The following is a 23,041-nucleotide window of genomic DNA, read 5'->3' as shown; positions in this document are numbered from 1 at the left end:
TCCTAAAAAATACAGGTCATCGCTCATGCACACCTCCCTTTGTAAGAGAGTATAGATAATGAATCCACACTTGGTGTACAGAGAGAAAAAAAGCAACTAACATCTAATGACTGTCTGTGAGGTGTCAAGCACTTTACAAGCATGGTAACCTGAAGCAGCAGACATGATTATACTCATTATGAAGGAGCACCCAGTTGCACCTTAAACAGCATTCATTCTGGCTTGAGTTTGTACTTTCTCACCAATTAAGTGCTTCTTTGCAGCTTATCTTTTAACTCAAGCAAAAGACCCTGTGGGCAAAGCATCCCCCCCCCCATGGAAACCCAAGCTACCCCCTCAAACAATAGGGACTGCCCTGAGCCAGCAAGACCCCAAGGGATTGTCCCTGAGATAATGATCGACCTGACCTGTACTGCCCACCTGTACTATCTACCCACCTTTGTCCCACATTTTCCTGATAGACACCTAGGAGTCTTTTTAGCACTTTGGAGACAGACTTTGAGCCGCCGGTCTGCTCTCTTCCCGGTGGTGGCCTCACCAAAATAAACTTTCTTGTTTCACCCCCACTCATCTCTGCCTTTGGATTTTGTCAGCGGCAAGTGGCCAAACCTGATCTGTTTGGGGTGCCCGGAGCCAGGGACTCTGGCACCTCAGTTACAATTTTACAGATGTGTAAACTGAGGCCAGAGATGCTAGATGGCTTCCCAAAGCCACATAGGCAGGCAATATGGCTGAAAGTCAAACCCACATCTCAGGAACTCCAAAATCTGTGCTTTCCATCCCCTAGAAGAACCTTAGGGATGGCACGCAAACCAAGTATTTGGTAGCTCATTTTTATTTTTCTCAAGCTATACTTCAAGAAATTGTAAACATAAATAAATAAATAAATGAACAAATAAATAATAAATCCTGTTAGAAATTTGTTAAAAAAACAAAACAAAACAAAACAAATCAAGACAGGTAGGGCATCTTCCACTCCTAGCAGCCTGGATCTTAGTAAAGCCACTAAATAATGGGATCTACCCGTGGGTTACTTCAATCCATGATAGTCACTTTGAATTAGATGAACCAAAAGGCTCTCCCCTTCCCTGCTTCCTTTGCACTCCTCCATTAAGCCGACGTATCCTGCCAAAAAAAGAAAGGAAGGAAGGAAGGAGGGAAGAGGGGAGGGGAAGGAAATGAAAGGGGAGAGAAGAGAAGAAAAGAAAGGAAAGGAAAAGAAAAAGACACAGCCTGTTCCTAAATCCTGAGCCCACATCCAAAGATGGAAGCATCCAGCAGGTGTCCATTTCACAAAGCTCACCTTCCAAAATCTATGCTCCCCTGTCTGCTGCTGTGGACCTGTGTGGTCTCATGCAGTCTCAAGGCTAAAGTCCTTTTTCTTCTGAAATTGCAGATATCCAGTTTTTCCCAGGGTCTCCCTGGGGCTGTCCATGACCAAGGACAAAGGATGAGGCTCCTCACAGAGAGGAGTTTAGACGTAGCAACAGGGAAGCAGAGAATAGTAGAAAAAAGAGCCTTTGCTTCAGGACCAAAGAGACTAAGGTTTGAACCCTGGCTCTGATGGCTGATCATTGTGTGAGCTCAGTGTTTACATTTCTGAGCATCCTTACGTGGTCAGTGGCACTCACCATGCCTACCATCAGCGTGACTCTAAGAAGGTGAGAAGAAATACATTGAGAAGACATAGGCATGTGGTAGCTTTCAATAAGTTCATTTGCTTCCCTGATCTTCCACATTTATCTCATATTTGGCTAAAGCTTCAAAGAAAGACTCCCCAGAAATGTCAAAAGAGTTGCTAGTTTTCTTTTAAAAGGATGGTTTTGATATTTCAGACGCTGTTGGATCACCCAAAAGTTTCCCTCTCAGTGGCTTTTCCTCTTCCCTCACATAAACACCTAGAAATAATTTCCTGGTCTACATCCCATGGAAGCCAAAGAGCACCTGGACTAAGAACCAGGTCATGCTTAAATCCATTGGTGGAACTCCCCCTTCTTCCATCGGCTGCCCAGTTAAAACAAGGTTTCACTTTAAAAAAGGGGGGGGGTCGTCAGAAAAATGCTGACAATGAGGGAAAGCTGCTGCTAGGGGGATAGTTTGAGGTTTGACTAAGATTCACAAAATACAATCACCACATCCACAGCCACAGGGTGAGCTTTGCAAAAAGAATTCAGTTGAGCATCAACACTGTTGCTAGAGCAAACTGCTCGGTGCTTCTGAACTTTGGTGTCCTCCACTCCAAAATAGAGGCTGGAGATTGTAACACAGCCTTGCAGGATGGTGAAGGCACTCACGTATTAAATCTAGATAGCAGGGATCCCTGGTGGCTCAGCGGTTTAGTACCTGCCTTCGGCCCAGGGTGTGAATCTGGAGACCCAGGATCAAGTCCTACGTCGGGCTCTCTGCATGGAGCCTGCTTCTCCCTCTGCCTGTGTCTCTGCCTCTCTCTCTCTCTCTCTCTGTCTCTCATGAATAAATAAATAAAATCTTTAAAATAAATAAATAAATAAATAAATAAATAAATAAATAAATAAATCTAGATAGCTACAAGGCTCGGTGCCTGGTAGACAGCAGGTGCTTAAGAAATGGCTCTTTGCTTACAAAACACTGTTAAGATCTGCACAACAGCCTTGTTGAATGACCCATCCCATTGTTTCAGATGAGGAAATAGAGAGTCAGAGAAATAAAGCATGCTCAAGATACCACAGCCCTGGCTTGCACTGAGAGGATCTGCAAGCAGATTTATTTGGCTGCAAAGCCTGTTTTCCTTCCAGTACACACACACACACACACACACACATACACACACACACTGCCACGTTGGTTGCTGGGGATGCAGAGTGGAAGGGAGATTTTAAGCGTGTTTTGTCTCCATCTGAGTTTCTTCCTCTCCTCTGGCTCATTTGTTCCGTCTCTGTAGCCCTGGCTGAGGCCTCCACTACGCTGGCAACCTCCCCCTACCCGGCTGCTGCTGCTGCCAGCTGAGGTTCCCACACAGCCAGAAAGGCATTTGAGAAACCGCATCCCCTCCACTCCGAGCCCCGTGCCTTTGAAGTGAGCCTGTCATCTGACCGGTACCTACTCAGGCTACAAATCCCAGACTCGTTTCCTACCTGGAGCCTTGAGCTCCCCCCGTGGTGCGGTGCAGACACTAGATAGTCTGCTTTATTCTTCACGTGCTCCATTTCTATCCAGCCTGAATTTCCTAAGCGCCTACTCTGTGCCAGATACTAGGCTTGGCTCTGGAAAGAGAGAGAAATGAGTAAAACACAGGCTCTGCCTTCAAAGAACCCACGGAAGATGACAAAATCCAATTTGGTTCAGCTTAATAAATAATCGCTGAGCACCTACCATATGCAGATCCGTGCAGGGCACCAGAGAACACGAGCATAAATAACACGTCCGTCTTCTCTGCAAGAGCTTCCAGCCAATGGCGCAGTGGCCCACCTGGCACACTAACACCTGCCGACACCCACTGCCCACTACGGCTCTCAAGCTCTGCTGCATACACATTCTCTCCGGTCCTCGAAATAAAACAACCTTTTGAGATACATGTTTGAAAGAGCAGAAAAGTTTTGCTGTCCAAAACCAATCATGATGATGAGGATTCTAGAATTCAGGTCTGCTCTTTGTCTCCAAAGCTGCTAGTTTCTTGGCAGGGTGGTGGCAAATCCGTTGTTCCTATTATTACCTCACATTTGAATGGTGTGCATGGATTTTCCAAAGCATGTTCCCTCCATTATCTCATCTGAGCATCAACATCCCTGTCCTGAGTAGTACAGCGGGGTTTTTTTGCGAGGCCCAGAGATCGTCACAAGTCAAAGGAAAGAGGGACGGCCAGCACCAAGCCCTATGATGCCACTTAGTCCTCACAACACCCCGGCGAGGAACTATTTTTTCCCTCCTTGTTTACATTTGAGAAAACTGAGGCTTAGAGCATCTTTCCCAAGTACACAGAGCTAGTCAAGATGAATCCTGGGTTTGAAGCCTGGTCCTGTAGCAGCCAGTACCTCCAACAGCCAGGTCTGTCCTCCAGACCAGCCAGCGTTCTCATCACAGAGCTGGGACAGCCCAGCCTGCCTTGTTGAGGATCAGAAAACAAATGGTTTTGTGGAAACTCAGCACAGGCTTGTTCCCTCGGCCCTGTGACTTTGGGAGACACTCAAACTTCTCTGGGCCTCAGTCTCCCATTTGTCAAGAGACAATGCTAACCTCTGGGTCGGCATCGGAGGGCTCCGTCAGAGTCTGCACACGGGTGAAATGGATAGGAAGGTGTTGGAGAAGTCACCCATGTGGGGGCTGCCCTCCATGAAGCTTCTGCTGACCTATGACTATGGAATCAGAAGCCCAGGAGACAAAAAGCAGATGGGTCACAATCCCTCCACCCTCACCCCAGGAGCCCCACTCTGGAACCAGGACCTGCACCTCCAAGGGGCCAAAGCAAGGGCCATTGTCCACAGAGCCAGACTCCTGCCCTGCTGACATGTCTGCTTTTGCCTCCTTGGCCCGGCTCAACTTGCAGACTTGTGGGGAGGGGCTGTCACAGAAACAGACGATCTGGTCACAGGGTAATGGCGTCCAGGCCAAGAGCCCACTTTGTTTTAATGAATGACACCAAACACTTAGGCTATAAACTCTTCAGATTGCTGGGTCTGGCAGTAATTACATGCCTCCCATTAATAAATCCTACTTCTGAATGGTTTACTGCACCCCTTTCTTCAAACACTGCAGGCTGAAACCTGTCAGATGAGGCCAGAGGCCTTGTGAAGAGAAGGCAAATAAGACGGGGCAGCTTTCTGGGCAAGAAAAGCAAGCGCCCGCAGCAGGGAGAGAGGCACAGGCTGAGCTCTGCATCTGGTTCCGGGTTGGAAGGGGGTTTCTGATCCCCACCCCGCACTCCATCAGTTGCTGACTCCCATTTTTAACTCCCAAAGTTGTCCTGAGCTATCTTCACTGCCTTGATTTAGGATTCACCAGTCGCACCCGGAACAGAGAGACAGTCTGCCGTCTTGTCTCATCTCATTCATGCCACCAAGGCAGCCTTTCCAGCTTGACCCTTTCCAGGGTCAGACCCTGTCCCTCCCAGGATCAAAACCCCGAGATGGTCCACCACACTCCAGGATAACATCCAAACTCTTCCCCAGCCAAGGCCCATCGGGAGTGAATCCTGCTTACCTGCCCAAGCACATTTCCTGGAAATTGTTTTTCCCACCTTACTCACCCCCGCAGTTCTCAGTGTGTGGTCCTGGGGCCAGCACCATCAACGTCACCCAGGAACGCTTGGAAAATGCAAGTTCTCAGGCCCCGCCCAGAGCTACTGATTCAGGAACTTGAGGTGAGGCCCCTCTGGATGATTCTCATTGCGTAATTTTTAAAACGTTTTTATTTTCCCATAACCTCTACGCCCCAGCATGGGCCTCAAACTCACAACCCTGAGATCAAGAGTCACAAACTTTACCTACCAACTGAGCCAGCCAGGCACTCCTGACTGCATGATTTTGATGATGGTTTTGGAAAACACCGCTTTACCCACTTTCTCCTAAACTTTAATGTGGGCAGGAGCCACCTATAGATTCTGAGTTAGTCTGTCTGAGGCAGAGCTCAAAGTTCCTCTGTGCTAGAGGGTCCCCCGTGCCAGGCTGATGCTGGTGGGTCACACACCAAACTGAGCAGCAAAGCTCCGGAATTCAGCGAACTCTGTAACTTCCCAAGCCTACCTTCTGCTCCTTGCTCTATGCCTTGTGAGTCCTGTCCCTGTACCTTCCCTACCTTTCTCTTCCTCCCTTTCTCACCTCGCCATCCATAAACAATTCTACTCACCTATCAAAAGCTCACACAGAGGGACGCCTGGGTGGCTCCGTGGTTGAGAGTCTGTCTACCTTTGGCTCAGGGCGTGATCCTGGGGTCCTGGGATCGAGTCCCGCATCAGGTTCCCCATAGGGATCCTGCTCCTCCCTCTGCCTATGTCTCTGCCTCTCTCTGTGTGTCTCTCATGAATAAAGAAGTAAAATCATAAAAAAAAAAAAAAAGTTCACAGAGAGAGCCCCTGCAGTCAGAAGACCTCCCTAAGCCCTCCAGGTGGATGAAAGCCCTCTTTTTCCTCTGCTCCCACGTGACTCCGCACACACCCCTCCCAGCAGAGCACAGGCCACACTACACTGTCTGTCTGTGCTTCCTTATCCTCGAGGAACATGTTAGGAACAGGACCTCTCGCCTCTCACAGCACCGACGCAGTGCCTGGCACACAGCAGGAGACAAGTGGATAGCAAGCGAACGACTGACTGGATGAATGAATCCTTAACAACCAGTCACACTGGTGGATAGAGGAGGAAAGTATCTGGGAGGGTTGGCTGTTCACTCCTCTACCCATCACGGACCTAAACTAACCACCAGGTTCCTTCTAAAGCATGCAATTGCAAACTGCTTTCTAAACCAAACCAATCTTTCTAATCCTATAAGACAGAAACAAACAAACAAACAAACAAACAAAAACCCCACAGAAATATGGCCCCTCTGACCCAGGAACCCCAGAGAAAATTTCCAAGAGAGAATATCCAAACAGGAGGTATGTACACGGGGATCCCTCAGAGAGGAAAGCTCCACGTGCTGAAATGTCACGAAGGAAGTTCCCTTATGAGTGTGCCCACTTCCCCTGCATGCATTTATTGAACCCCTACTATGTGATAAGCATTAGCAAGAATTGGGGATATAAGACAAAGCAGATGTCTTCCCTGCTGCCAAGATGGTCATCTAGTGGGGGCAACAGACAGAGAAGGGTCAGGACCACACAGAGTGACAAAGACCGTGATTCTGGTGCGGGTACACCAAGAGGCAGGTGCCTTCCATTTTGCCAGGAGGGATGAGGACAGGTGTGCAAGAGGTGCTGCTATGTGGGCTGAGTCTCGAAGGCTGAGTGAAGGTCTCAGGATGCCAGGAAGAAAGAAGGGCACTGCGGGCAGAAGGCACGGTGTGGACACAGGAGCAGAGGGAGGGAAGAAGACCGCCTGTTAGGGGAGCCACCGGCACTCCGACCCAGGAGGGGTATGTGGCTTGGGGTGGAGGCTCATGACTGCAAGTGGAGCAGAACCAGGTCCATCATTTTTAGTGAACATTCATCAAGCACCGGCTTGGCACAGAGGCAGGCGGTGCAGAGGCCGACAACCATAAATAACATGGTTTCTGCTATCCTGGAGTTTATAGTTTACAGTTTGGTAGGAGCTGTGGGGGGAAAAAACACAAAGGAACAAATGAATAAAAGATTTGCACAATGTAGTGTACGCTTAGCTGAGCCAGAACTCTCACTACAGAGGGAGAGCTTTAAAGTTCAGATAAAATGGTCAAGGATAGGCTCTCCGAGGAGGTGAACTGAATCATAGGAGGAAGAAAGGAAGTAGAGACAGAAGAGAACCCCAGGCAGAGAGAAGAGATTAGACAAGACCCTGATGTCAGCAGATTCAAAAATCCAAAGTGGATGGAATTAATGAGTGAAAAAACAGTGACCAATTTGTTTTTTGAAAAATTTTATTAATTTATTCATGAGTGACACAGAGAGAGACATAGGTAGAGAAAGAAAAAGGCTCCATGCAGGGGGCCCTATGTGGGACTTGATCCCCAGGACCCCGGGATCACAACCTGAGCCAAAGGCAGACAGTCAACCACTGAGCCACCCAGGTGTCCTAACAGTGACCAATTTGGCAAGAAGGGATGGGAAAGGGAGACAGGCCACGCTGCCTGGGTCTCGTAGGCCATAGTGGGTGTTTCGCACCGATTCTAAGCGCTGCAGAGCCGAGGGGAGGGCTCAGGAGCAGGAGGATGATATGAGCTAGTTTGTTTGGAGCATTTTGTTTGCCCTTTTATTTTTACTTTTTTTTTTTTTTTTTTTTTTCCAGAAAGAGAACTCTAGTTACTTTGTAGAGAATGGGCTGGAAGGGGACTGGTGAAGACAGATCTTTGCTAGAAGCTATGCAATTGTCCTGTTGAGAAAAGAAAAGCCAGGCCTGGAACTAACGTGATGGCCAAAAGGATAGAGAGAACAGCCTTGAGAGGTCTCCCTTAGGAAAATTCTACACTAGAAGCTCCAAACAGCAACTTCCCGTATTTAAAGCAAATATACAGCAAGTTCTCTTTCAGGAGGCATCCATTGGAAAGAGCACTTTCCCTTCAGCAACATGCCTTCCATCTGCATGAATTCTGGGTGGGGACCCTGCCATCTGACTCGAGGCATAAGGAAGCTCTACAGCAACCATATCCCCAGCCAACATATGTACAGATGCTGGCAGGCACTGAAAAAGGCCCATAATTCACAATTGTCCACCTTGCCGTGGCAAGATGCCCAGCCAAGTCTCCCATCAATCTGAACTCCTGAGAATTTGGGATGTGAGGAACAGTGGGAAAGGAGGTGCTCCACAAAGGGAATGGCAGGTCGTACTCAGTAGGCACGCATCTGATTCCTTTTCTTAAACCCTCTATGGTGCCTGTCCTATGAAACACACATCACAGCATTGAGCAGCATTTTAGGAAGGGGAGTTTTTACAGGGGCTCTTCAGACCTTTCAACAAATCCTAGTGTTAGATCTCAAAGATCTCCAAGGATAATTTAATCCCACCCCTTTTCTGACAGGGGAACTGTGATCCCTATAAGCAACTTTTCTTTTCATTTTTTTTTTTTAAGCAACTTTTCTGAAATCATGTAGCTACTTTTTGCAAAGCTATAGCTGCAAGGTTGGTCCTCATTCTCAACTCTGCCCTTTCTCTACGACTCTATTCACACTTTAGTGAATAACTTACTGAGCATTTACTACACATGGGGCTCTAATTCTCCATCCCATTATAGAAATAAACTTTTGAAACATTAAAATGTGAATACATGCACACACCAATCTCCACTGACTGTCCTCATGGCCTCTGGGATATTCAGAACTCCTGAGAGTGAGGGAACAGAGTCTTATTTGTCTCTATGTATCTAGTCAAGGAACTGGGCAAAGAGCACTGTTTATCAATGAATGAGAAGGCATCCTGGTTGTTTACAGACTGTTCACAACTCTAAAATGAGGCCAAGTGACATCTGGTACAGACAGTCTCAAGCAGCTCTGCTTTCACGGTGGCTCTCTGGATGGAGATACTGTGGTAGTGGGTGGGTGGCAATGATTTTTTTTCCCTTGCTGGTCAATTGCCTTTTCAGGTGGTCTTTATTAAGTCATCAATCTTTCAACCCTGACAGTCACTGTGACCCACTGCAGCTCAGGAAAGGAATCTTTCTTAATTACCAGACCTTTCTTGCTCCCTTGAGATCCCTGAGTACTACACCAGGTGGAGCTGATGGATGTGTCATCTGGTTCTACCAACAAATGAAGTGTCTTGTTTGCTCAAACCTGAGGGCCAAACTTGCTATTCCAGCACAGTCAGAGGCCCTGGCTAGCCCCCCATATTTTATGTCTCCAGGAAAAGACCTCTTCACTCCAGCATTCGGAGCACTGCTAAGGGGTTAATAACACAGACTTCAGAGTCAGACCCACGGAGCGTGGAGTCCCATCTCTGCCACTCACTAGGAAGCAGATCACTTGAGTCCCCAAGCTTTGATTTCCTCACCTGTGCCACTTTGAAATGCTCAGTTCTGGGGCCACTTCCCTTTTCTGTCTACACTCATTTCCTCCCTGATCTTACCTATGGCTTTAAGTACTATGTGTATGCCAAAGGCTCTTCAATGTGTATCGCAGACCTCTCATCAAAACCATCGACTCAATATTTAGCTTAACGTCTCAACTGGACCATGTAATGGACATCTCAAAGTCAGTAAGCCCCAAATTAACCTCAACTCCTACTTTGCCCTGCCTTCCCCCATCTCGGTAAATAACACTCCACTCTACTGGTTATTTGGGTATAAGATCTTCAGGTGGTGTCCTTTCACATCCCCTGCCTGTCCATCAGCAAAGCCTGCCCGCTGCACCTTCTGCAAGCCCACCTCTTCATGACACCCATACCATCACCACTGATGTCCAAGACGCCGTTAATCCCTCACTGGGATTGTTGCAACAGTCCTCTCATTGATTTCCCAGCTTCCAGCCTTGCCCATGGTGTATAGTACCACAGTGATAGTTTGTAACATTAGATCACGGCTCACTTCTCTACTCAAATTGCTCAGTGATTTCCCATTTCACTCAGAAGAAGCTAAAGGACTTACAATGCCCTAGAGGGCTCTACAAAATACTTCCTTTCTCACAGCCAAAACTTCTTCTTTTCCCTTGCCTCCCACCATGCTCCTTCTCCTTCAAGCCATCCCAACCCATCCCACACCACCCTCTACTGTGCCTCCAACCTCCCGCGAGCACACATCCACCTCAGAGCCCTGGCAGGAGCTCTTCCCTCTACCTGGATCCCACTGCCCCTGGTTATCCATGGGGCTCACTCTCTTACTTTCTCCATGCCTCTGCTCGAATGTCATACCATCAGAAAGGCTTTCCTTTAACCTTCTGCATGATAGCAACCTCCTCTTTACTGCACCATTATCCTGCAGTCCTGCTCTAGTGCCCCCTCTTAGCCTTTCTGCCACCTGAAGTACTCATTTGGGTGTGTGTTGTCTGTCCCCTTAACTTCCATGTAAACTCTTGAGGAGCAGGAATTTTGTTCTGCTCATCACTGTGTCCCCAGCATCTAGAATAGTGCTTGGCATAGAGTGGATGCTTTATAATGAATCAATGAATTCATTTTTAAAATGGACAGTTAAAAAAATAAATAAAAAATAAAATGGACAGTAACTGTTGACCTACTAGGATATTGGAGTGCTTGAATGGGATGTTATATAGGGTCTGTAGGTCCTCCTTCCAGTGAGGCTTCCATATGACTACAGGTCTTGGTAAATGATAGGGTGAGAACATCATAAATTGGGCCTATTGAAGAAATCTGTCCTTGAGACTTTAATTCTTTAATCACAGAAGTAATGAGGTCAGCGTGACATGGCCCTTTTCAACACTTGTTTAGAGAAAATCCACTTAGAGGTGAACCAAAGCAGATATGCACATGAGCACACACCTAAGACTTATCCCTCCCCTGTTTCTACTTCCAAATCCCTCTAAGTGGTCCTCCATCAGTTGAAAGAACATGGCAGCAAATAGGATCAGGTTTAAAAAAAAAAAAATAACTTCAGCCAACTGTCACTCGGTTCAAACCCACAGATGTAGGATTCCTCTAGGACCTTGCCACATGACCCCACCTCTCAGGCCTCTAAGCTGCTGAGCAAGAAAGTGCCAACACCTGCAAATCACAGGCATTGAAATGATGAGAGAGAATGAAAGAGGAAGGGAAGGTAGGAAGAGCCTGAAGCTCTTGGGAGAAAGAAAGCCCAAAATAAATACAATTTTTTTTTAAAGATTTTATTTATCTATTTGAGAGAGAGTGAGCAAGAGAGAGAGAGAACACAAGCGGTGGAGGGGAGGGGCAGAGAGAGAGGGAGAAGCAGACTCTCTGCAGAGCAGGGAGCCCAATGGGGCTCCATCCCAGGACCCTGAGGTCACGACCTGAGTGGAAGGCAGATGTTTAACCAACTGGGCCACCCAGGCACCCCTCAAAATAGCTACTATTATACAGAGATATGTGAGTGTGTGTGTAGCATACCTGTTATATAATGCTTTGTGTATAAAGAGACAAATTCTGTAAGCACATATAATGAAATGCTAAAGAACTTATCTCTGAATGGTGGGAACATGGAGGATTTTTATCTCTTGTCCTTATCTTTATTTGTTTTCTTGCAACAAACATATTTGTGTGGTAAGAAGGAAAAGGAAGATACTAGCCAGAAGACAGCGAGCCTCACTGTTTCCCAGACAGCAGTGACACCTGGTCCAAGCGTTTCCCTGTGTTCCTCAACTTTACCCCCTTCCTCCTCCCTTTGTGTACTTTACTCATCCTAACATGCACGTTTCTGCTTGGAAAAAAAACGGCCTTCACCAAAAAAGGATTGAAGAGAAACAGCAAGTATCAATCGTGTGTGAGGGAAAACAATGTGCCCCAACAATAAGTAAAGAGATGCTATGTGGAGTTACAGAGATTGAGCCATATTTCTCCTAATAACAACAACCACAACAGCAATCATAATACCCAATGCTGGCAAGAGTGCAGTGAATGGATAGCCTCCCACATTGTTGAGGACATTGTAAGTTCGACTCTGGGAGAAAAGCAATCCTGGCAATATGAATTAAGGTTCATGAAATGTCTCCAAATGCAAGAGAAACAAAAGCAAAAATGAACTGTTGGGACTTCATCAAGATAAAAAAACTTCTGCATAGCAAAGGAAACAGTCAACAAAACTAAATGGCAACCTACAGAATGGAAGGAGATATTTGCAAATGTCTTAGCAGATAAAGGGCTAGTAACCAAGATCTATAAAGAACTTATCAAACTCAACACCCAAAAAACAAAATAATCCAGTGAAAAAATGGGGCAAAAGTCATGAACAGACATTTCTCCAAGGAAGACATATAAATGGCCAACAGACACATGAAAAATACTCCACTCAGCATCAGGGAAATGCAAATCAAAAGCACAATGTGATACCACCTCACATCAATCAGAGTGGCTAAAATTAACAATTCAGGAAACATCAGATGCTCAGAAGGATGTGGAGAAAAGGGGAAACCTCCTGCACTGTTGGTGGGGATGCAAACTGGTGGAGCTACTCTGGAAAACAGTATGCAGATTTCTCAAAAAGTTAAAAATAGAGCTACCTTACCCAGCAATTACCCTACTGGGTATTTACCCAAAGGACACAAACATAGTGATTTAAAGAGGCACCTGCACCCCAATGTTTATAGCAGCTAAGTGAAATAAGGTAGTCAGAGAAAGACAAATATCCTCTGATTTCACTGATATGTGGAATTTAAGAAACAAAACAAATGAACACAGAAGAAGGGAAGGAAAAATAAAATAAGAGGAAGGGACGCCTGGGTGGCTCAGCTCAGGGCATGATCCCAGGATCTAGTCCCACATCCAGCTCCTTGCATGGAGCCTGCTCCTCCCTCTGCCTATGTCTCTGCCTCTCTCTCTCTGTCTCTCATGAATAGATAAAGTCAAATAAATAAATAAATAAATAATAGATAGATAGATAAATAAATAAATAAATAACAGAGAGAGAGGCAAACCATAAGAAATGCTGAAATTTAGGAAACTGAGTCGTTGGAGGGGTGGTAGGTGGAGGGACAGGATAACTGGGTGATAGGCATTAAGGAGGGCACTTAATGCAGTGAGTACTGGGTGTTCTGTGCAACTGATGAATCACTAAATTCAACCTCTGAAACTAATTTTTTTAAAAATCCATGAGATTGGTCAATGTATTTCATTCAGTAATTCAACACCAGGAAATTTAAAATATAATAAAAGGCGCTGTCAAAGATTTATGTTCCGAGATGTTCATATTAACAGGAAAAAAATAGCTCTGGTCTATCCACACAATAAAATATTAAATCACCATTTGAAACTATCGTCATGGGGGCCCCTGGGTGGCTCAGTCAGTTAAGCATCTACCTTCAGTTCAGGCCATGATCTCAGAGTCCTGGGATCAAGCCCTGAATCAGGTCCCCTGCTCAGTGAGGAGTCTGCTTCTCCCTCTCCCTCTGCCCACCCCGCCTCCCAGCTCACGCTCACCCACTCTCTTTATCTCTGTGTGTGTGTGTGTCTCTCTCTCTTTCTCTCTCTCAGATGAATAAATAAAACCTTTACAAAAATAAATAAATAAAACTATCGTCCGAAGACAAGGGGCAATATGCTCATGATATTTACAAACGCACACCATTATTACATGTAAGTCATGGATAAGAGTCTAAAACCTTTTACAAGAAAATATATCGACCTACTTACATTGGATATGAAAGAGACATAGAAAATGAGCGTTTATTTGAATTTTCTAGAGTGTGGGTATGCTTTTTAAAGAACTTCTTAAAATCCCTTCTAAATTAAATTGGGGTGGAAACAGCCTTCTCTGCACCTCAGCTTCTCCATGCCTCAGTCTCCTTCCCTCCAAACAATGCTCACTGCAGGTGTGTTAAGAGTGTAGGACTAGTTAATACATGTGATCCGTTAAATGAGCAAAGTCTCTGAAGTGCTCAGACACTACCAGGTACATGGCAAATACAAGATGAATATTAACTATTATAACTGTGATTCTTTCTTTTTTAAAAGATTGTATTTATTCATGAGAGACACAGAGAAAGAGAGAGAGAGAGAGAGAGAGAGAGAGAGAGAGAGAGAGGCAGAGACACAGGCAGAGGGAGAAGCAGGCTCCATGCAGGGAGCCCAACGTGGGACTTGATCCCAGGTCTCCAGGATCACGTCCTGGGCCGAAGGGAGGCGCTCAATTCCTGAGCCACCCAGGGATCCCAATTACTATGGTTCTTCTATAATTTGTCCTTACCTTTCCTCTCCACTCCCCTTCTACCACATTATTCTCAGAAATTTCTCTTCTCACTTAGGTCCTTTATGCACTTCCTACCCGACCCGCCTTCAGACTTCAGATTTGTTACCTATCCTACCCACAACCTTCTAAAAGCAAACAAAAAGATTATCTGTTCACATAACTTCTCACAAACCTCAAACATCTTCCAGCTTTGAGATGCTATCCAAACACTTCAGTCTATCATTTATGCTTCGTGATCAGCCCTAGTTTTCCTTACAGACTTGCATCATCACACACAAAACAGCCCCTGCTGCTGTTGAAAGGCAGATGCGAATTTCTCCTGCACGCCACAAAGAAACCTGGAAGGGGCCACGTGCTGTTGACGTGCATCATATCCTTCATGCTTGCACACCGGTGAGCACTGTCATCATTTTACGGAGGAGGAAACAAGATGAGATAAGTGACTTGCCCTAAAGTACACAGCTAGTAAATCACGGAGTGGAGATCTGAAGTCCATGCTCTCCCACCCCCAACACTGACCCTCACCACCAACCCCCAGGGCCTTTGTCCTTCTGCTTTCCTTCCTGCGTGCCTGCATCATGAGTATACCTTCCAGTTCAGATCTTCCGCATCACCATTCTGCAAACATGCCATGTTTCATCCGGGACCCCTTAGGTTATGGCTTCTGGAATGGCCCATACATGCTAAACATGCGGCCTTGCCCACATGAGTATGTACACCTGTGTACCACACAAGTATACCCCTTCCTAATCTCTCTCTTGGACACCATTCCTCCCTCTAAACCCATTTAAATCCTTCCTCTTTTTTTTTTTTTTAAAGATTTTATTTATTTATTCATGAGAGACACAGACAGAGAGGCAGAGACACAGGCAGAGGGAGAAGCAGGCTCCATGCAGGGAGCCCAATGTGGGACTCGATCCCGGATCCCGAGATCACACCCTGAGCCAAAGGCAGACGCTCAACCGCTGAGCCACCCAGGTGTCCCTAAATCCTTCCTCTTACGTAGTCTTCCTTTGCCCTGCCTTATTCACTGAAGTACATCGACATTAAGAGGTGGTTCACCTGCAGTAAACGGATTACTGAGATTCGAGCTGAAGGGCCAGCTGAGAGGCGGTGGGCACAGATCCACCTGCATGCAGTCTTGACGGTCTAGCAGCTAAAACTCTGAAATGCCAACCCCAAAGAGTGTCAGGCTCCTAGGAGAGATGAGGGAGGGCTGGCTGAAGAGGCAGACGGGGCGGCGGGGGGTGGGGGGTCAGAGCTGCTTGGCATGTGGGGGCATGTCATGTCAAGTGAGGTTGCAGCCAAGTCCTGAACCTGTCACACTAGACAACTTATTTCTCTCCGGGCTCAGTCTCTTTCCATCTAAAATGGTATTAATGAGCTGGCTGTCCTCTGAGCAACCCCATCCTCACCCCAAACTCAGCATAGTGTCTGGCCCATGCAGGTATCCCATAAATGAACTCTGACTCTCTAAGACGGAGAGGAAGCGGGTTCTTCCAGAGAGGAAAAGACCCTCTTCTCAAGCTGTAGGCTCTCAAGAAATGACTCCTGCCCCAGGGGTGATGGATCACCCTTCTCCCCTTTCTCTCAAGATCCAGACCAGGTTTTCTCGGAGACCCTGACCATTCCTAGGCAGGGAGTGTTTAATTATTTCTCTGTGAGGCTGTAGCCCAGCTGGACAGAGTTCATAAACCAGCCAGGTCTTTATCTTAACAAGGAGCCTGAGGATCAAATTCTCCCCTTATTAAAGGCCCAGAAATCTCCCCGACAGCGAGGACTGGGAGTTCTGCAGTCAGCCTGAACTCGGAATTTGGTTTCTTAGTGAATTCCTCCATGGGCTCAAGCCTTGAGAGTTTGGAACAGTTAGGGAGAGAGGGAGGAAAGAGCAGGAGGGAAGGAGGGAGGAGTGGGGAGGGCCCAAGAGAGAGGAGAGAGGGAAAACTGAGCCTCTGGTAGACCCAGGACCTGGAGATGAGGCAGGAAGGAGCTTGCTGAGACGATGGTGGCATGGAGCTGGGGCCCTGGCACATGCACTCTCCCCAGACCCTCTGAGCACCCTGAGCACACGGAGTCTTCTCATGTGCAGGAGGACCGAGCCCCCAGCTGGTAAAGCTTGAAGCTCCTCCTCCTTACTCTGGAAACTGAACTCTTCCAGTCACTGTGCAGGTTTTCCCAAATATGTGCCCAGACTGTGGGGTCACCAGGGGCAACATCACGTTCCCACTTCTGTCTCCCAACAGCCAACTGGGACAGGTTCAGAGTCAGAGACTTCTTTCCTCCTGCAGATAATGCCACATATGATCATCTATTTATGAGTAAGTGACGATACGTAGGGAGAGCTCTAAATGTGTCCACAAACATACACTTGTCTTGTTTTTAGCACAGTTTTTCAGTATGTACGAGTGTATGTGTGCGGGTCCAACATGGAACCATGAGACCTGAGTTCAAATCCTGCCTGTGTCACATACTATCCATGTGAATCGCACAGATCTCTTCTTGTCCTTGAGGTCTGATAGGGCACAAAGAATAATAAGGCATATTCCCCAGGGTGGTTGTGGGGACTAAATAGGAGGATACGTACGCTAGTGGGAAAGGAAACATACGGCGTGCCTTCACTCACATGAGGTAGCTAGTCAAATTTGTAGGAACAGAAAGTAGAACAGAAGTTGCTGGTGGCTGGGAGAAGAGGGAAATCGGGGGTTGTTAATGGGTGTGGAGAGTTTCAGTTTGGCAAGGTGAAAAAGTTCTGGAGATGGTTTCCCACCACACTGAGGATATGCTCAACACTATGGAACTGTGCTCTCAGAAATGGGTCAGATGGTAGATTTAAGTTTTGTGGGGTTTTTACCCCTTTTAAAAATAAGTGCAAATAAGAGAATATAAATGAAAGGGCCCTGCATAGCGTGGCACGTATTGTGCTTGATTCAGTCTCTCTCGCTCTCTCTCTCTCTCTCTCTCTCACACACACACACACACAAGCACATGCACCCATGGTACATGCAGTGCTCTTTTGTAGCCGCGCTTATAAGCAGCACACAGGGACACTATTCTAGGAAGCTGTTCACAAATAAATTAAGAGTCCCTTTATTGGCTGCCTCGCTTGATAAGCACAAGTTACGTGCTAGTAGACAGGAGGGAGAAGATGGCACAAGAGAAATAAATAGGAGAAGCATTAGGTAATATCTCCAGACTCGAGGCTAATGCTTCATTTTTTTTCTTTTCTTTTTTTTCACATAACTATGTGTCTGTTGGTATGTCTGTTTGCACGTAGCTACCACTCATTCGGCATCTTCTGAACAAGTATTTTAAATACCTTGTCCCACTGAACATTCCAGATCACTCATCACCATGGATAAGGAGGTAATTATCTGTGGTGCACAGATGAGACAACTGAGACTCAAGAAGCCAAGTTATTTACCCAAGGTCACGTGGCTAGTTGATGCAGCTTTATTTCAAACTCAAATTTCTTGAACTCCAAACTCAATTTCCACTCGCTTTGACAGGCCGGTCTCTTTCCTTATAGGGCACCCTATAAGTGCTGAAAGTGGATGTTGGGTGTGGATGTCGGGTGAATATATTCCCTTCGAGCTAGAAGAATATACAACACCCTGGATATGAATTGAATGAGTCATGGGGCAGACCCAGTGCTAGCTGGGCAGTTCCTCATGTTAGTTCTAGCTCCTGGGGCCCCTAGAGATCCCGTGGGATTGCCCACGGGGGAAGAAGGCCAAGATTGATGGGGTCCCAGGCATAAGTTAAACCACCAGGGACTAGCATTCAGGGTTGAGAGGGAGCCTTAGAGGTAGGGGAATAAGGGTCAAAAGGCAAGACAAGCCCAGAAACTAAAAGCAAAGCAATGGACTTAAAAGCAGCGTGAAGCAAAAGTACTTTGGAGAAGGTACTACGTGCTGTCCACAAAAAGAAGCAAGCCGTGGCTTCCCCTTCAAACAGGGCCTGGGACATGACTGGGCTTAGAGAGACCACAGGAGAAACACTGAGCATGTTTCTGAAATGGGCCTTTCATTATTAAATGAGCTATGTACACCAGCCTACGAGCCAGAGCCCAAAATGACAGTCTGACTCTAAGCTCTGGGGATAAGGACAAAGCAAGCCAGTGGCATTTTCCATCCTAGGTGATTTAGTCCCTCGTCAGCCTTACAAAGCCTTACAAAAAAGGGTTAGATCTTCCCCTCCACTGCCCGTGGATCTATTGGAAAAGGAATCTTACGGGTTTTTCAAAAATTAGACAGAGCTGAGAGAATTGCATGAGTCAGAGGACACATTGTGGCAGAGAATGCCGAAGAAGTGGAGACTACCCATCTGAAGACAGGGTGGGGAGCGGGATGCTTGGACAAGGCTCCCTCTTGGGCTGAGGGCTCCCCGCCCCTTCCTCCCGGCTCTGTCAGGGCTAAGGCAGAGATGCTAGAGATGACACTGATCACCACAGTAAGAAGGGCTGAGAAAAAGTCTTCCCACGGTCCTCTGAAGAAGGATGGTTAGGGGCGCCTGGGTGGCTCAATGCCTGAGCATCTGCCTCCGGCTCAGGTCATGATCCTGGGGTCCTGGGATCGAGTCTCACATCAGGCTCCCCACAGGAGGCCTGCTTCTCCCTCTGCCTGTGTCTCTGCCTCTCTCTGTGTGTCTCTCATGAATAAATAAATAAAATCTGTTTAAAAAGAAGAAGAAGAATGGTTAGCTCTGGATTCTGGTGCTCTTGTCTCAGGGAAATGGGGCTGTGTGGTTGAGGGTGGCCCAAGGAAGGCTCTTGGAGAAGGTGACATCAGAGCTGGGACCTCCATGAGGGCAAGAGGCTTGATAGATGGGGAAGCATGATTTTAGGAGGAGGGCACAGTGGGTGCCAAGGTCTGGAGGCAGGGATGATTTGGGAATGTTGGAACAATGAAAAGAAGGTCAGTGTAGGGGGGACCTAGCATGAGCTACCAAGCAGGGCATGGAGAAGTACCTAGGGACTCCTGAAAGCAGACAAAGGCAGACACTGCAGGACATTAATTTTCTCATTTGTAAGTGGAGCTATTCCCCTCCCACTAAGATACTGGACAGGTGAAAGAAGTCTGCCAATGGAGACACACTATTCCACATCCAGGTCATATTCTCGTGGAACTATTTCTCTGAGGACCAGAGGAATACTCAAATACAGGGCTGGCTGTGGACAGCATTCTTTTCCTGATTTTCCCATCCCCCGATAGGCAAGTGAGCAAATAGCAAGACCAAAGGCATGTGGTTCGGCAAGAACGCCCTCCTTGGTGCCATCTTATGACTAGTATGCAGGTACCAGGTGAGAAGCACACGCAGGAATGAATATGAGGGAGCTCCCTAGTTACTTGTCACAAAAATTTGTGAACAGCTCATCCATGAGGACCACCAATATTGGGCACCACTTTGATGGGTGAAAGTGTGCCCTGCGTCTAACAGAGCAGAGACAGTAAGATTCAGGTTCCCTGGGAGCTCCGGTCCAGCATTGGAGGCCCCTAATGGAGAGGCAATCAGGCTGGGAGAGGCTTCAGAAGAGATCTGTGAAGAATTTTCTAGGTAATGATGCCAAGACCAAGAACTTGGTGTTGAGTTGGGTAGGAGGACTTTAAGGCTGTTCCCTAAAAAACATGTTATTAACATTCTGACGGTGTTGGCAGTGGGGGTGGTGGTGACCCAGAATTCCCTCCCACATACCCAGCCAGGGTGGAGAGCAAGGGACGGGACTCTCCTCATCTAAGTATTTACCCTACATGCTTGCACTCAGACATAAAACACCCATGCTCAGTGGTGAAATCCCATCTCCTGCCTCCCCTGCCAATCCCCCACCCCCAACCAAGGTTGTCTGTGTCATGCCTTGTACACGTGTGCAGAAAGAGGACTCATCACCCCCTTAGAAAGAGCCAACAGCGGAGAGAGATAAACACTGGACTGAGGGAAGACATGGCTTTGGATTCTAAGTCCACCCCTTCTCCTCTGATTGAATCTAGGCAACCCCCTCACCCTAAGATCCCACTGTGCTTCAGCTTCCTCACCTGTAAAATAGGGACCTGACTTAAGCCTTCACCTACAATTCTGGATTGCTCCAGGGACACTACACAAATATGGGCTTCAACAAACAATTCGGTTTAATAAGTGCAGCAAGGATCCCTGGGTGGCGCAGCAGTTTAGCGCCTGCCTTTGGCGCGATCCTGGAGACCCAGGATCGAATCCCACGTCAGGCTCCCAGTGCATGGAGCCTGCTTCTCCCTCTGCCTATGTCTCTGCCTCTCTCTCTCTCTCTTTCTGTGTGACTACCATAAATAAATAAAAAATTAAAAAAAAAAGTGCAGCAAAGAAATGCTAAAACTACACGAATTATGTCTTTCTTCCAAGAGCTCCAGGTGAGACAGTAGCACCATATTATAATAATCAGCAGCAGCAGCTTTACAGAAAGACTCCCCCTGGGATATCAGTGCTTAAGAAACTTCCTTGAGACTTTGAGAATGATTTGATTTGCATACGTTTGGATTGCAGACAAATATTCAGGAGCCTACCCACCCCACACACATAAAATGAATCTGTCTTTATTATTACAAGTTTATTCTTACTTGTTCTTTGACTTGACAGATGTCCTTCTGCCCTGGCCCCCCGCCCCTCAGTCTCCTGGGAGCTGCATTTGTTAGAAAGTCATGATCTTTCAGCCAGTAACTGCTTACCAACCACTTACCAACTCTCTGCAAAGTGCTGGGCACAGTTCTAGCAGTCTTCCCTCATTTTCCTTATTCCTGCAACAACCCCAGGAGATAACTGCTATGAGTAACCCATTTCACACACAAGGACACTGAGGATCAAAGAGATTAAGTGACTTATTCTGGGTGACACAGTGCTATTCTGGCTCCCAAGCACACACTCTAGCCACTGCATGAAAGAGACAGCAGCTTCCTGCCTGTGCATTGTCCTCTACTGGTTCCACTAGAGATGCACGGCCCCAGCTCTCCCTTGCCAGCAGCTCCAGGCCCACACAGCATCCACGCAGCTAGCTCTGACGTCCCCTGAAGTCAGCCATCCAAGGGCTGCTCACTTGTAGCAGATCAGCAGGACTTTCCACTGCATGGAGGACTCCAGCCTTGCCAAGTTCTGCGCCAGCCAGGCTCCTGGAGGTGGGCCTCGTGTGTTCCCATTGCATAAGTGTTATTCCAGCCAGTTCCTGGAATCGGAAATACGGCAAACCATTCACCTAGTGGGGAGCCCTTGCCCAGGAGGGACGGTTGTTTGGTTAGCTGTGCCTTCAAGGCCCTTTCCAGGAGACCAGCTTGTGAAAAGGCTTGTCTAGCAAGGCTCCTTTCTTGAGTCAAAGTTGCTTTATTTCCCCTATTCTTCAGTCACCCAACACATACTTTTCCACCCAATGATCTCTGAAATCCACGTCTGCAGCCTCTGCCCTGGCTCAGGCCCACTGCCATCTCTGGCTAAAATCGTACTGTGGCCTCCTCGCTGGTCTCCCAGGCTTCCTGCCTCCAGCCAGCACCAGCTAGGGGCCAATCCCCACACTGCAGCCAGGAGGATCTTTCCAAACGCCAAGCCTCTTACATTAGGCCGCAAGATAAAATCCTTCAATGGCTCTCCTGCATCTAAAAAATAAATACTCTCTGCTGTTTGAGTTATTTGCAATGAGAATGTATTCTTGTTTTAATTTGAAAGAAAATGTTTGAAAATGCTTACTTAGATATGCAAGGGGGCACCTGACTGGCTCAGTCAGTAGAGCATGCAACTCTTGGTCTCTGGGTCATGAGTTCAAGCCCCACACTGGGTGAAGAGATTATTTTTTAAAAGAAAAAAAAAGTTTCACAGATATGCTTCCTTCCCTAAAATGCAAGTTTCTTGAAGTAGGAAAAAATATTTTCTGTTTCTATATCCCTAGAACACAGTTCGGTGTCCTATGCGAGGTAGGTACATACTCAAGATGTGTTTATTAAAGGTCAATGAACCGATACTTACCCAGTTAAAAGGAACTTATGAAGAGGATGAGATACTCTTTGTACTTAGATTGGATCCATAGAATTCCAGCCAAATCAGTTTCTTCAGTATGTGCAAAATTATCTAAGATAAAGGCCTAACTTCCATTATAATTTTTGCTACTGAAAATGGTTACTAGGCCCCTTTAATTAATCCCATTTAAACTAGAACTCCAGATTTGGATCTATTTGTTTGCCAGGTCTCTCACATACCAATGAAGGTATTCAAATTGCCTAGGGACCCTCCTTTTAATGAGGTCCCAAGAAAGAACCAGAGCAGTGTGGAAATTTACCAGGAGGGCAATTTCAGCCCCATGCTCTATATTCCCATCCATCTAGAACACACACCAGTGACAACTGACAACCTCTCCCACAGCTTCTGTCTTGGGGGGTCAAAAATACATTCGGTCGCATACTAGCTCTGTAACCACTTCACTTCTTGAGACTGTATGTTTGTATCTGTTCATGGGTAACTTGTGAAAAACAAGTGAAACCTCATAAAATAAGGTTTGGTAAAAGGCTGATGCATTCACAGAATACAGCAATCCACTGAAATGATTACAGTTACCTATGCACAAATCTGTCTCTTCTGCAAGATGAGGCACTTGAATTGGAGAGACCATGTCTCACTAATCGTGCCTTCCTCT

At 46.8% G+C, this 23,041-nt stretch overlaps 1 long non-coding RNA gene across 13 annotated transcripts in view; it reads right to left on the bottom strand.

The window, feature by feature from the left end:
* The window catches only part of LOC112647091 (uncharacterized), a 121,422-nt gene that overhangs the window by 63,620 nt on the left and 34,761 nt on the right, over positions 1 to 23,041 (bottom strand). Inside the window, exons 1-2 of one of the 13 annotated variants that reach the window (XR_007410847.1) lie at positions 3,352 to 3,812; positions 3,114 to 3,242 (exon numbers count right to left, since the gene is read on the bottom strand). The exons of the other annotated variants lie outside the window; for them this stretch is intronic. This is a non-coding gene — a long non-coding RNA (uncharacterized LOC112647091). Of the gene's footprint in view, positions 1 to 3,113; positions 3,243 to 3,351; positions 3,813 to 23,041 lie in introns of those variants that run through there. 13 annotated transcript variants of the gene reach the window in all.

This window comes from Canis lupus, chromosome 5 (assembly GCF_003254725.2).
Source record: "Canis lupus dingo isolate Sandy chromosome 5, ASM325472v2, whole genome shotgun sequence".
Taxonomy (NCBI): Eukaryota; Metazoa; Chordata; class Mammalia; order Carnivora; family Canidae; genus Canis; species Canis lupus.
The sequence above is the reverse complement of the archived record's forward strand: the minus strand, read 5'-3'. Positions and strand labels throughout refer to the sequence as shown.